This window comes from Perca flavescens, chromosome 10 (genome assembly GCF_004354835.1).
Source record: "Perca flavescens isolate YP-PL-M2 chromosome 10, PFLA_1.0, whole genome shotgun sequence".
NCBI lineage: Eukaryota > Metazoa > Chordata > Actinopteri > Perciformes > Percidae > Perca > Perca flavescens.
The window spans coordinates 30,019,800-30,032,785 of NC_041340.1; positions in this window are offsets into that span (position 1 = coordinate 30,019,800).

The window sequence follows — 12,986 nt, forward strand, 5'->3', positions numbered from 1 at the left end:
TGCTTCTGTTTCAGAATCATGTTCAAGGTGCTCTGAACAGCTTCTTGTGGCGTGTAAAGCTTGTTTTCATCACTAAAATAGCTTTACATCCATTTCCTTCAAGAATCTCTTATAAAGATATTTCTATGTCAGAATCATGTGTAAGGTGCTCCAAACATCTTCTTGTGGCGTGTAAAGCTTGTTTCCATCGCTAAAAAAGCTTTACAGTCACTTCGTACCAGGAGTGCTTATCAAGATGTTTTTATGACAGAATCATGTTCAAGGTGCTCTAAACAGCTTCTTGCGGCCTGTAAAGCTTGTTTCCATCACTAAAATAGCTTTACATTCATTTCCTTCAAGAATCTCTCATAAAGAAGTTTCTATGTCAGAATCATGTTCAAGGTGCTCCAAACAGCTTCTTGTGGCGTGTAATGCTTGTTTCCATCGCTAAAAAAGCTTTACAGTCATTTCGTACCAGGAGTGCTTATCAAAATGTTTTCATGACAGAATCATGTTCAAGGTGCTCTAAACAGCTTCTTGCGGCCTGTAAAGCTTGTTTCCATCACTAAAATAGCTTTACATTCATTTCCTTCAAGAATCTCTTATAGAGATGCTTCTGTTTCAGAATCATGTTCAAGGTGCTCTGAACAGCTTCTTGTGGCGTGTAAAGCTTGTTTTCATCACTAAAATAGCTTTACATCCATTTCCTTCAAGAATCTCTTATAAAGAAGTTTCTATGTCAGAATCATGTTCAAGGTGCTCTAAACAGCTTCTTGTGGCGTGTAAAGCTTGTTTCCATCACTAAAATAGCTTTACAGTCATTTCCTTCAGGAATGCTTATCAAGATGTTTTTATGACAGAATCATGTTCAAGGTGCTCTAAACAGCTTCTTGTGGCGTGTAAAGCTTGTTTCCATCACTAAAATAGCTTTACAGTCATTTCCTTCAAGAAACTCCTATAGAGATGTTTATGTTTTAGAATCATGTTCCAAGGTGCTCTAAAATGATTTTTGTGGCGAGTAAAGCTTGTTTCCATCACTAAAACAGCATTACAGTCATTTCGTACCAGGAGTGCTTATCAAGATGTTTTTATGTCAGAATCATGTTCAAGGTGCTCTAAACAGCTTCTTGTGGCGTGTAAAGCTTGTTTCCATCACTAAAATAGCTTTACAGTCATTTCCTTCAAGAATCTCATATAAAGAAGTTTCTATGTCAGAATCATGTGTAAGGTGCTCCAAACAGCTTCTTGTGGCGTGTAAAGCTTGTTTCCATCGCTAAAAAAGCTTTACAGTCATTTCGTACCAGGAGTCTTATCAAGATGTTTTCATGTCAGAATCATGTTCAAGGTGCTCTAAACAGCTTCTTGTGGCGTGTAAAGCTTATTTCCATCACTAAAATAGCTTTACAGTCATTTCCTTCAAGAATCTCTTATAGAGATGCTTCTGTTTCAGAATCATGTTCAAGGTGCTCTGAACAGCTTCTTGTGGCGTGTAAAGCTTGTTTTCATCACTAAAATAGCTTTACATCCATTTCCTTCAAGAATCTCTTATAAAGAAATTTCTATGTCAGAATCATGTGTAAGGTGCTCCAAACAGCTTCTTGTGGCGTGTAATGCTTGTTTCCATCGCTAAAAAAGCTTTACAGTCATTTCGTACCAGGAGTGCTTATCAAGATGTTTTTATGACAGAATCATGTTCAAGGTGCTCTAAACAGCTTCTTGCGGCCTGTAAAGCTTGTTTCCATCACTAAAATAGCTTTACATTCATTTCCTTCAAGAATCTCTCATAAAGAAGTTTCTATGTCAGAATCATGTTCAAGGTGCTCCAAACAGCTTCTTCTGGCGTGTAAAGCTTGTTCCAACCACTAAAATAGCTTTACATCCATTTCCTTCAAGAATCTCTTATAAAGAAGTTTCTTTGTCAGAATCATGTTCAAGGTGCTCTAAACAGCTTCTTGTGGCGTGTAAAAGCTTGTTTCCATCACTAAAATAGCTTTACATTCATTTCCTTCAAGAATCTCTTATAAAGAAGTTCCTATGTCAGAATCATGTGTAAGGTGCTCCAAACAACTTCTTCTGGCGTGTAAAGCTTGTTCCCATCACTAAAATAGCATTACAGTCATTTCGTACCAGGAGTGCTTATCAAGATGTTTTTATGTCAGAATCATGTTCAAGGTGCTCTAAACAGCTTCTTGCGGCCTGTAAAGCTTGTTTCCATCACTAAAATAGCTTTACAGTCATTTCCTTCAAGAATCTCTTATAAAGAAGTTTCTATGTCAGAATTATGTTCAAGGTGCTCTAAACAGCTTCTTGCGGCGTGTAAAGCTTGTTTACATCAATAAAATAGCTTTGCATTCATTTCTTTCAAGAATCTCTTATAAAGAAGTTTCTATGTCAGAATCATGTTCAAGGTGCTCTAAACAGCTTCTTGTGGCGTGAAAAGCTTGTTTCCATCACTAAAATAGCTTTACATTCATTTCCTTCAAGAATCTCTTATAAAGAAGTTTCTATGTCAGAATCATGTTCAAGGTGCTCCAAACAACTTCTTGTGGCGTGTAAAGCTTGTTTCCATCACTAAAATAGCTTTACAGTCATTTCCTTCAAGAATGTCTTATAGAGATGTTTTTATGTCAGAATCATGTTCAAGGTGCTCTAAACAGCTTCTTGCGGTGTGTAAAGCTTTTTTCCATTGCTAAAACAGCATTACAGTCATTTCGTACCAGGAGTGCTTATCAAGATGTTTTTATGACAGAATCATGTTCAAGGTGCTCTAAACACACTGTTGATTATTAACGCAGCACCTTGTTCTTAATATAGTTCTACATGCAGTGATAAACGTAATACATATACATGTAATTTACTGTCCTTCATGTAATTATGACTGTTCAGGGACGGCGGCCCCTTTAAATGTTCTGAATGCGTGATTCCATCGCTCAAATAGCCACGGGGTTTGTTGTTGTTCAGCGCCTTTTTTTCTGGTTGAGTTGTCTTGCTAAAAATAAACGACACACGCTTGTGTGCTCAACGTGAAAAATTGCCTCTTGTAAATATACTTCAATTTCCACACTGGTGACCCCGACATTAGTCTGCTTCGGATCCAGAGACATGTTCAAGGTCATGACCACTAACGCTGTTACCCTGAAACTCCCGTTTTCTGGGAATCGTCGGCATCGGCATGGTTCTTCCAGACTGAAGCGCAGTTTGCTCTGTTTCAGATCACCGCGGACACAACAAACAGTACTACTACGTTGTGTCGGCTCTTGGAAATTCAACGGCATCTAGAGTGGTGAGCCTTCTGAAAACTCCTCCGGTAACTGAGAAGTATCTTTCATCAATCAAAGCCCACCTGTTGAAAACGTTTGAACTGTCGGACGCTGAGAGAGCCAGCAGGCTTGCTTTTCTCCCTTCAAGGACTGGGTGACAGCAAACCGTCTGAGCTCATGGACCGTATGCTGGATCTCTTGGGTGAGCACAACCAGATTTTCTGTTCATCCAGCTTTTCCCATCGCTAAAATGCCTTCCCAAGTGAGAGCTGCATAGCCAACACCACAATCACTGACTGTCGGAGACTGGCTGAAGAAGCTGATAAATTTTTTCTGGCAAGTCAGGGAAGTTGTGTTTCCATCGCTAAAATCCCATTACAGTCGCTTCCTCCAACGCCATTCGACTCCACCCTTCTCTGCTGCAACAATCATGTTCGGCAGCAGTCTTCTGCCCCCAACTGTCTTCAGGCTTGTGTTTTTACCATGCAAAGTTTGGAACCAAGGCTAACAAATTCCGTTCGCCATGCAGTTTCAGCGGGTCGGAAACATGTTCAAGGTGCTCAGTAATGGCCATGGGCGTCGGCCGCGTTGGCAGGCTGCTTTTCATCCGTGACAGCATCTCCGGACGGCGTTTTCTGTGCGACACGGGTTCACAGAGAAGCGTCCTACCTGCTTCCCGTTTGGACATGTTGACCGGCAGCCACGGCCCCCCTATGGAAAGCTGCTAATGGTAGCCCCATCCGCATTTCTGGGACGAGGTACGTTGAATTGTGTTTTTAGGACAGCGGTTTGGCTGGGACTTTGTTACAGCGAAAAGTTGCCATTCCTCCTCGGCTCCGATTTTTTTTGTGCACATGGGCTGTTGGTGGATGTAAAGAACCAGAATCTGATCGACGTGCTCCAAACTCTGTTCTTATACTTGCAAAGCTCAGCCATGGCTGACTCCATAAGACTGTCTAGCATGCTCTCAGCCTAAGATGTTTTCCACCGTCTGCTTGCGGTTTCCCAGCCCTCACTCGGCCCACTTTCTCTGCATCTGCTGTGAAGCATGGTGTGGAGCACCATCTCACCACTACTGGTCCGCCTGTTTACGCCCGTGTTCGGGCGCTCGACCCGACCAAGCTTGCCGTGGCTAAGGCTGAGTTCGCCCGAATATGGAACACCTGGGCATAATCCGCCAAGATCCAACAGCCCGTGGCGTCGCCCCTCCACCTCGTTAAAACCTGGTGGCGGCTGGCGCCTTCTTGTGGGGACTACCGGCGGCTTAATGAGGCAAAACCTGATCGCTACCCAGTCCTGAACATACAGGATTTTTCAGCGCATCTGGCTGGTAAAGGTGATTTTTCCAAAAGTGGACCTCGTCCGGGGATATCATCAGGTGCCTGTACACCCACTGGATGTTCCCAAAACGGCAGTGATCACGCCGTTTGGTCTTTTTGAGTTCCTGTTCATGCCGTTCGCCTTAAAAAGCAGCTCAATCTTTTCAACGCCTCATGGGCTCTGTTTTGCGGGACCTGCCTTTTCTTTTTGTGTACTTGGATGACATCCTGGTGGCGAGCACGTCCACGTCTCAGCACCTGGCACACCTCCGCACCCGTGTCAGGGCGGGAGCTGGCTTCAGTAGGGCCTCCCGACCTCCGGTGCAGCAAAAACCCGTTAAAGGTCGGTTAATACGTCCACCTCCCGTTGACTGTCTGGTTATCTTCTGATATGGTGAATTCTGGGGGGTCATGGGGGAATGTGACATACATAATTCACCTTATTTGTTAAGTGTGGTTCTACACACTGTTGATTGGTCTAAACAGCACCTTGTTCTTAATATGGTTCTACATGCAGTGATAAACGTAATACATATACATGTAATTTACTGTCCTTAGTCACTTCATGTAATTATGACTGTTCAGGTTCGGCGGTGCTTTAAATGTTCTGAATGCGTGATGACGTTTCCAGACGCCAAAGGGTTTGTTGTTGTTCAGCGCCTTTTTTCCTGGTTGAGTTGTTGTCTTGCTAAAAAATAAACGACACACGCACTTGTGTGCTCAACGTGAGAAATTGCCTCTTGTAAATATACTTCAATTTCCACATAACTATAATTCAACTATGATAAAGCATAGCCAGCTTGACTGATTATTTTTATTTCTTACACGTGTAAAGCTTGTTTCCATCGCTAAAATAGCATTTCCTTCAAGAAATTCCTATAAAGATGTTTTTATGTCAGAATCATGTTAAAGGTGGTCCAATCGTCTTCTTGTATTTCTCCAATACAGCGGCCCTGGCCTACGGGTCTCTGTGACCCATACGTTATTCCGTGGTATTTCTCCAATACAACGGCGCTGGCCTTCGGGTCTCTGTGACCCATACGTTATTCCGTGGTATTTCCCTGCTACCGCGGCCCTGGCCTTCGGGTCTCTGTGACCCATACGTTATTCCGTGGTATTTCCATGCTACAGCGGCCCTAGCCTTCGGGTCTCTGTGACCCATAGGTTATTCCGTGGTATTTCCATGCTACCGCGGCCCTGGCCTTCGGGTCTCTGTGACCCATACGTTATTCCGTGGTATTTCTCCAATACAGCGGCCCTGGCCTTCGGGTCTCTGTGACCCATACGTTATTCCATGGTATTTCTCCAATACAGCGGCCCTGGCCTTCGGGTCTCTGTGACCCATACGTTATTCCGTGGTATTTCCCTGCTACCGCGGCTCTGGCCTTCGGGTCTCTGTGACCCATACGTTATTCCGTGGTATTTCCCTGCTACCGCGGCGATGGCCTTCGGGTCTCTGTGACCCATACGTTATTCCGTGGTATTTTCCCATACAGTGGCCCTGGCCTTTGGGTCTCTGTGACCCATACGTTATTCCGTGGTATTTCTCCAATACAGCGGCCCTGGCCTTTGGGTCTCTGTGACCCATACGTTATTCCGTGGTATTCCCCTGCTACAGCGGCCCTGGCCTTTGGGTCTCTGTAACCCATACGTTATTCCGTGGTATTTCTCCCATACAGCGGCCCTGGCCTTTGGGTCTCTGTGACCCATACGTTATTCCGTGATATATTTCCATGCTACAGCGGCCCTAGCCTTCGGGTCTCTGTGACCCATACGTTATTCCGTGATATATTTCCATGCCACAGCGGCCCTAGCCTTCGGGTCTCTGTGACCCATACGTTATTCCGTGATATATTTCCATGCTACAGCGGCCCTAGCCTTCGGGTCTCTGTGACCCATACGTTATTCCGTGATATATCTCCAATACAGCGGCCCTGGCCTTCGGGTCTCTGTGACCCATACGTTATTCCGTGGTATTTCCATGTTACAGCGGCCCTGGCCTTCGGGTCTCTGTGACCCATATGTTATTCGGTGGTATTTCTCCAATACAGCGGCCCTGGCCTTCGGGTCTCTGTGACCAATACGTTATTCCGTGGTATATCTCCAATACAGCGGCTCTGGCCTTCGGGTCTCTGTGACCCATACGTTATTCCGTGGTATTTCCATGCTACAGCGGCCCTAGCCTTTGGGTCTCTGTGACCCATACGTTAATCCGTGGTATTCAGGGCACTCTGGCCTGGCTCGTAGTAGTAACACAGAAATGGTAACAGAAAGTGGGAAAGAAACAAACCTCATCCTCGTCCTACTAAACACTTTTATTATACACACACACACACACACACACCCACACACACACACACACACACACATTTACACTGTTCACATTTGTCTTTTTGTTTTTGTCATCTTTGCTTCGTCTTGTTCTTTTGGACCTTTGTACTCTTTGTACTCGGTTCAGCAGCCGGTTGCGACGCCGGCATGGCCCGTTGTGTGACACTAAATGTGGAGCTGCATCGTTTTCTCAAACGCGCAGAACAAGATGCACGCTCAGCACGCTCAGCACGCGCAGTACACGCGGCACGCACAGTACAAGCGGCACGCGTAGCGCGCGAGGCACGCGTGGCACTCATAGCTCGCGTAACACGCATAGCACGCGAGGCACGCGCAGCACGCAATGTCCCCCAAGTGGAAGAGATGGAAGACACAAACACACAAGTGGAAGAGATGGAAGACAAAAACACACGAGTGGAAGAGATGGAAGAAAAAAACACACAAGTGGAAGAAGAAGAAGAAGAAGAAGATGAAGAAGAAGAAGAAGAAGAGAAAAATGATGATGACTGTGATGATGATGACCAGAGCGACTCTGACGAGGAAGACGAATGGTCATCCGGCGGGTTTGCGTCAGAAGACGACAGAGACAAACACGACGCAGCCGACGGACAAGAACAAGGACAAGAACGAGGAGCAGACATAGCCGCAGCAGCCCAAGAGGGTGTACGGCAAAGGGGAAGAAGAAGAAGAAGAAGAAGAAGAAGAAGAAGAAGAAGAGGGCCAAGACGACGGGCAGGATGAGCAGGACGAGGAGGAGAGCGAAAGGTTCTTGTCGACGTATCATCCCAGTCGCCCTCGACCTCATTTCCGTGGCACAGCACAAGAACGAGAAGGAGACCAAGACCAAGAATGAGAACAAGACCAAGAACAGGCCACATGCGTCCGCGACATACTCTCCACGTTCGACCTGTTGGCATACTAGAGATCCTGGTGACCGCCACGAACCTTGAGGGCCTGAGGAAATGTGGCAACGACTGGAAAATGACGGACGTCACGGAGCTGCGCGGCTACCTCAGGCTGCTGCTCCTCGCCGGCGTGTACAGGTCCCGAAACGAGGCCCTGGAGAGCCTGTGGCACGAGGAGAGCGGCAGGGCCATTTTCCGCGGCACAATGTCGCTTAAGCGATTCCACGCGCTCTCGCGAGTGCTGCGATTTGACGACCGCGAGACGAGAGGCGCCAGACGAGCCTCGGACAAACTGGCGGCCATACAAGAAGTGTGGGACGCCTAGGTGCGGCGGCTGCCTCACCTCTACAACCCGGGGCCCGACGTGACCGTGGACGAGCAGCTGGTTCCCTTTCGAGGTGTGTGTGTGTTTGTGTGCGTGTATGTATGTATGTATGTATGTATGTATGTATCTGTGTGTATGTGTGTTTTTGTAACTTTTTCATCGTCACTCTTCTCCTCCCATGCTCATGCTCATCGTTGTTCCCGCGTTGTCCGTCACGTCCACCAAGGTCGATGCTCCTTCCGCCAATACATGCCCAGCAAGCCCGCCAGGTACGGACTCAAGTCGTGGGTGGCCTGCGACGCCGGCTCCAGCTACGCGTGGAAGATGCAGGTCTACACGGGCAAGTCTGTGAGCGGCGAACCCGAGAGGAATCAGGGCGCCCGAGTGGTGATGGACCTGACCGAGGGCTTGCGGGGCCCCCGCAATGTGACGTGTGACAACTTTTTCACCTCCTACGAGCTGGCCCGGCGGCTCCTCCACGACAGGCGCCTCACCGTGGTGGGCACGATGCGCAAAAACAAGCCCGAGCTGCCGCGCGCCTTGCTCAACACCAAGGGCCGCGCGGTCTTCTCGTCCAGGTTCGCCTTCACGCCCACCGTCACTCTGGTGTCCTACGTGCCCAAGAGGAACAGGAACGTGGTGCTGCTGAGCACGCTGCACACGGGGACGTTTTATTCAACGCCTCCACGGCCGCCAAGCCCGACATCATCCTGCACTACAACAGCACCAGGGGCGGCGTGGACAACCTGGACAAGCTCGTCGGCCGTCAGCTGCCGCCTTAAAGGCCAGTGCGTTGGCCCCTCGCCCTGTTCCACAACATCCTCGGCGTGTCCGCCTACAACGCCTTTGTGCTCTGGCGAGAGCTCAGGCCAGTGGCTTATTTCAAGCTCAACAGGCGCAGGGGCTTTCCTCGAGCAGCTGGGCAGGGCGCTCGTCACTCCGCTCATCGAGATAAGCTCGCGTCTCCCTCGCACGCAGGCGTCCACCGGAGCTTGTCAAAGCCGGGCGGCGAATCATCTGACTGTCTCAGGCGGTGGTGTCAGGTGAGCCCGACAGGACCAGCGAGGAGATTTGAGGAGGACGAAAACGACGAGGAGGAGGAGGACGAAAATGATGAGCAAGACGACGAGGAGGAAGCAGCGCCGAGAGCGTCGAGAGTGCCCAGTAAGCGAAAGAGGTGTCAGCTCTGTCCAAAGAAAAAGGACTGCAAGACACACACCATGTGCGGTGGCTGCCAGAGATACGTCTGCGGGAGCTGCACACAGCCCTACTGCGCGGACTGCGTGAGACAGTAGCCTCTTGGCTCGCGCGGCGGTTTGAGCTTCGTCTTTGTCTTTACGCTGCACACACACAAAAAAAACAACCAGTGACATCAACTTTCCAATGCAACAAGGGTCCCGGGGACCCGAGGGACACAAGCCGCCACGAGGCCAGTAGCGAGATACAAAAATGTCATTGACTAGGGGAGGGTCCCGGAGACCCCAAGGACCAAATAGTTTCCACCGCGGTAGTTGACGTGGCAAGGCGGTCAAATAGTAGACTAGGGTCCCGGGGACCCGAAGGACGAGGCGAGCGTGTGACATGGAATAACATGGTAACATAAGCCAGGGTCCCGGGGACCCGAAGGACGAGGCGAGCGTGTGACATGGAATAACGTGGTAACATAAGCCAGGGTCCCCGGGACCCAAAGGACAGAGGCCGCGAGGCTAGTAGCAAATGCATAGAATCACAATGAGCGAGGGTCCCCGGGACCCGAAGGACAGAGGCCCGCGAGGCTAGTAGCAAATGCATAGAATCACAATGAGCGAGGGTCCCCGGGACCCGAAGGACAGAGGGTGCGAGGCTAATACAAAAGTGAATAAACTAAACAAGTTCCCGTGACACGAAGGACAATACAAGGGTTAAACATGATTTTGACATAGCAACTTCCTTTATAAGAGATTCTTGAAGGAAATGACGGTAATGCTTTTTTAGTGATGGAAATAAGCTTTACACGCCGTAAGAAGCTGTTTAGAGTATGATTCTGAAAGAGAAACATCTTTATAGGAGATTCTTGAAGGAAATGACTGTAAAGCTATTTTAGCGATGGAAACAAGCTTTACATGCCACAAAAAGCTGTTTGGAGCACCTTACACATGACTCTGACATAGCAACTTCCTTTATAAGAGATTCTTGAAGGAAATTACTGTAAAGCTATTTCAGATAAGTAAACAAGCTTACACGCCACAAGAAGCTGTTTGGAGCACCTTACACATGACTCTGACATAGCTACTTCCTTTATAAGAGATTCTTGAAGGAAATGACTGCAATGTTATTTTAGTGATGGAAACAAGCTTTACACGCCGTAAGAAGCTGTTTAGAGTATGATTCTGAAACAGAAACATCTTTATAGGAGATTCTTGAAGGAAATGACGGAAATGCTTTTTTTTGCGATGGAAAAAAGCTTTACACGCCGCAAGAAGCTGTTTAGAGAACCTTGAACATGAGTCTGACATAGAAACTTCCATTATAAGAGATTCTTGAAAGGAATTTACTGTCATGCTATTTTAGTGATGGAAGCAAACTCTACACGCCGCAAGAAGCTGTTTAGAGAACCTTGAACATGATTCTGACATAGAAAATTCCTTTATAAGAGATTCTTGAAGGAAATGACTGTAATGCTATTTTAGTGATGGAAACAAGCTTTACACGCCGCAAGAAGCTGTTTAGAGTATGATTCTGAAACAGAAACATCTTTATAGGAGCTTCTTGAAGGAAATTACTGTAAAGCTATTTTAGCGATGGAAATAAGCTTTACACGCTTTTTGGAGCACCTTGAACATGATTTTGACATAAAAACAGCTTGATAAGCACTTCTACTAGGAAATGACTGACAAGCTATTTCACATATGTAAACAAGCGCCACAAAAAGCTGTTTGGAGCACCTTTCACATGACTCTGACATAGCAACTTCCTTTATAAGTGATTCTCGAAGGAAATTACTTTAATGCTATTTTAATGATGGAAACAAGCTTTACACGCTTTTTGGAGAACCTTGAACATGATTCTGACATAAAAACATCTTTATAAGCACTTCTACTAGGAAATGACTGACAATCTATATCAGATATGTAAACAAGCTTTACACGCCACATGAAGCTGTTTGGGGCACCTTACACATGACTCTGACATAGCAACTTCCTTTATAAGAGATTCTTGAAGGAAATGACTGTAATGCTATTTTAGTGATGGAAACAAGCTTTACACGCCGCAAGAACCTGTTTAGAGTATGATTCTGAAACAGAAACATCTTTATAGGAGATTCTTGAAGGAAATGACTGTAATGCTTTTTTTTAGCGATGGAAACAAGCTTTACACGCCGCGAGAAGCTGTTTAGAGTATGATTCTGAAACAGAAACATCTTTATAGGAGATTCTTGAAGGAAATGACTGTAATGCTTTTTTTGAGCGATGGAAACAAGCTTTACACGCCGCAAGAAGCTGTTTAGAGCATGATTCTGAAACAGAAACATCTTTATAGGAGATTCTTGAAGGAAATGACTGTAATGCTTTTTTTTAGCGATGGAAACAAGCTTTACATGCTTTTTGGAACACCTTGAACATGATTCTGACATAAAAAAATCTTGATAAGCACTGTTAGGAATTTACTGATCAGCTATTTCAGATATGGAAACAAGCTTTACACGCCGCAACAAGCTGTTTAGAGCACCTTGAACATGACTCTGACATAGCAACTTCCTTTATAAGAGATTCTTGAAGGAAATGACTGTAATGCTATTTTAGTGATGGAAACAAGCGTTACATGCCGTAAGAAGCTGTTTAGAGCACCTTGAACATGATTCTGACATAGAAACTTCTTCATAAGAGATTCTTGAAAGAAATGAATGTAAAGCTATTTTAGTGATGTAAACAAGCTTTACACGCCGCAAGAAGCTGTTTGGAGCACCTTAAACATGATTCTGACATAGCAACTTCCTTTATAGGAGATTCTTGAAGGAAATTACTGTAATGCTATTTTAGTGATGGAAACAAGCTTTACACGCCGCAAGAAGCTGTTTAGAGTATGATTCTGAAACAGAAAAATCTTTATAGGAGATTCTTGAAGGAAATTACTGTAATGCTATTTTAATGATGGAAACAAGCTTTACACGCTTTTTGGAGCACCTTGAACATGATTCTGACATAAAAACATCTTGATAAGCACTTCTGGTAGAAAAAGACTGACAAGCTAATTCAGATATGGAAACAACTTTACACGCCGCAACATGCTATTTAGAGCACCATGAACATAAAAACATCTTGATAAGCACTGTAAGGAATCGACTGACAAGCTATTTCAGATATAGAATCAAGCTTTGCACGCCACAAGAAGCCGTTTGGAGCACCTTAAACATGATTCTGACATAGCAACTTCCTTTATAAGAGATTCTTGAAGGAAATGACTGTAAAGCTATTTGAGCGATGGAAACAAGCTTTACACGCCGCAATAAGCTTTTAGAGCACCTTGAACATGATTCTGACATAGAAACTTCCTTTATAAGAGATTCTTGAAGGAACTTACTGTAAAGCTATTTTAGCGATGCAAACAAGCTTTACACGCTTTTTGGAGCACCTTGAACTTGATTCTGACATAAAAACATCTAGATAAGCTCTTCTACTAGGAAATGACTGACAAGCTATTTCAGATATGTAAACAAGCTTTATACGCCACAAGAAACTGTTTGGAGCACCTTACACATGACTCTGACATAGCAACTTCCTTTATAAGAGATTCTTGAAGGAAATGACTGTAATGCTATTTTAGTGATAGATTTAGCAATGGAAACAAGCTTTACTCGCCGCAATAAGTTTTTCGAGCACCTTGAAAA